The following is a 2,692-nucleotide window of genomic DNA, read 5'->3' as shown; positions in this document are numbered from 1 at the left end:
CAAAGATGCATCCAGATTTCTATGGTGCAACAATGAAAATTGTTCAGGGTTGACGAAGACTTGCCAAATTTCTTTAGCCTCCTGAGGAAGCAGAGGCACTGGTGAGCTTTCTTGGTCTTGGCATCTACATGGTTGGACCAGGACCGACTATTGGTGATGATCACTCCTAGGAACGTGAAGCTCTGAACCCCAAGGCCATTGACGTAGCCAGGAGCATGGGCCCCCTTTGTGAAATCTCTTCAGAGCCAGAGTCTCTTTGGTTTGCTGATATTTGAAACAATCTTGTCCATACAAAAACACCAAATCAAGCAGGCTGTTAGGAAGCTTTCTGACGAAAAACGATCTAGTGCTTTCCCAGCGAATACCATGAATGAACTTGATGAAGGTGGCAGAGTTTGTCATCGGAACGTCAGTTATAATTGATACCTGTACCTGGCTGAAAGCCCGAGAGGAGTTTATTTGTCAAGCTTTCTGATATTGATATAACCAGAATCAAACCCCTCACCCAGCCTAACAGCGAGCAGGAAAAGCAGAAAATGCTGGAAAATCTTAGCAGGTCAGTCAGGCAGCACCTGTGGAGAGAGTAACAGTCTAGGTCTGAGCCCGTGACCCTTCTGCTTTTCTGTTTGCCTGTTTTTTCTTCTCTGTACAGATGTTGCTTGACCTGCTGAGGTCAAGTTAAATGACAAAAAAACTTAAGTTCTTTTCAGAAGTTTCTTTTTTTACTTCAGATTTCCAGCATCTGCAGTTTCTTTCCTGCCGAAGGGTCTCAGCCCGAAACATCGACTGAACTCTTTTCCGTGGATGCTGCCTAGCCCGCTGAGTTCCCCCAGCATTTTGTGTGTGTTGCTCGGATTTCCAGCACCTGTAGATTTTCTCCTGTTTGCAGTTTTCCCCCCAGCTAGTCCAAACTAGGATACATTGGCGTTACGCAAGGTTGGCATCAAATAACCTGTTTTTAAGGAATCTATACAAAACATTCCGCAAGTGCTTACACGACAAAAGCAAGTGTTGTCGGGGGAAATTACAAAGATGGGTTCTTTCCAATTTCAGATCCTGGATCGGTAATGCGGGGATGTGCTGGAACGAGCCTGCCTTTGCTTTTGCAGAACAGGCGCCCCCAGTTTTCCTTCCAGACAAGCTGTGCTTTCAGAGCAGCGAGCTGCGGCGCCTGGGAGTGGGCGATCTGGGGCTGACCTCGTTCCGCCAGGCCGCCCGCCAGCAGCCTCAACTGACTCTCGGGGAATGAGTACGGCACGGATATCCTGCACCTTTCCTCCACCCTCAATCCTATCCGGCTGAAGAAAGCACCGGGTTCGGTCACCGACTCAATTCCAGCCTTAACTGTCTGCTCTGTGATTCGTGGCGGGTGCTTACCGACGTTGGTTATTGACATCACAGGTTGGTTATTATTGGTCCAGCAGAGGCTTAGCATTCTTGTCCTCGGTCAGGCGTAGGCTGGACTGAACCGAGAAGGGCTTCAAATACAGATCAGACCCTCAGGAGGAAGCTGAAAGCAGAGTCCAGTCTGTCCTATCGGGAATGGAAGGAATCCCCGGAGACCCACATTGCAGATGGCGGTCCCCGGAGCAAAACAAAACCAAGCCGCTGGAGTAGCCAGTGGGGTTGGGGCAGCATCAGTAAAGGGAATCAAAATCTATTCGGAGAGGCCAAGACCCTTCACCTGGGCTGCTACCGTCCTGGCACGGCTTTGAAGGAGAGCGGAGAGTTCTCTAATAAATCCATGCCAACATGTCCAGTTCCATCTCTGTGGGAGTTCACACACAAAGGAATGCATTTTGTGATTCACGAAGTAATGAAAGGGTTTATATAAATGTGTGTTCGTCCGTCGTGATTAGGATTTAAGTGAGGGAGAGTTGCGCAGCGTCAGCCTCACTCTCTCTTCCCAATTCCCATCTGGATCCAGTGGCAAGACAGAGTCGAGACGGCTGGAGATGGGACTAGGCGCAGTGGATGACTGGGACGTCTACTGTGTTTTGTCCTGCTCTACACGTTCCACGACGCTTGCAGAGACCGCCTTCTTGACCGTTGGACCTTCCATTGGCCTCGTCCGCTCAATCCGCCGGAGTCTGTCGTCACATGCTGGGATAGTCAACTCCCTATCTCATCGAGGGTTTGAGACCCGTCGGCCACCCTCACCTGGTTTAGCCGGCTTGTCAAAGCCGTTGCCCGGGGTCTGGCCGCTGTCGCATGCAAACAGCTATGGGGAGCCACAGGTGAGAGCTGAGTGCCAGGTGGGGACCAAAAGTGGACAAGCCGCCTTGAAAAGGATGCGACATGTTCCCCACCAGAGGTGCTACCCCTCCCTGACACCCCATACACCCCGTTTATATAAATGTAAATTAGATTTAAGGAGTTTAAGCTATTTCATCAGGATATGAGAAAAAAAGAACAAGACAGGACATTCAGTACCTTGGGCCTGTTCCACCATCCCAGCAGACCACAAACCTGAACACCATCACCATATTCCTTGAATCCTACAACCTTCCCGATCAATCCATCCCCCAAGATATTCCCCCACTCCAGATTTATTCGAATCGTTTTGTGTCTCTCGCCCCGCCCACTTCAGGCCCCGCCCCTGTCCTCAAGCCCCGCCCATGTCCTCAAGCCCCGCCCATGCCCTCAAGCCCCGCCCCCTGTCCTCCAGCCCCGCCCCCTGTCCTCCAGCCCC

Source organism: Mobula birostris, chromosome 22 (assembly GCF_030028105.1).
Source record: "Mobula birostris isolate sMobBir1 chromosome 22, sMobBir1.hap1, whole genome shotgun sequence".
Lineage (NCBI taxonomy): Eukaryota > Metazoa > Chordata > Chondrichthyes > Myliobatiformes > Myliobatidae > Mobula > Mobula birostris.
This window is presented reverse-complemented; position numbering follows the sequence as displayed.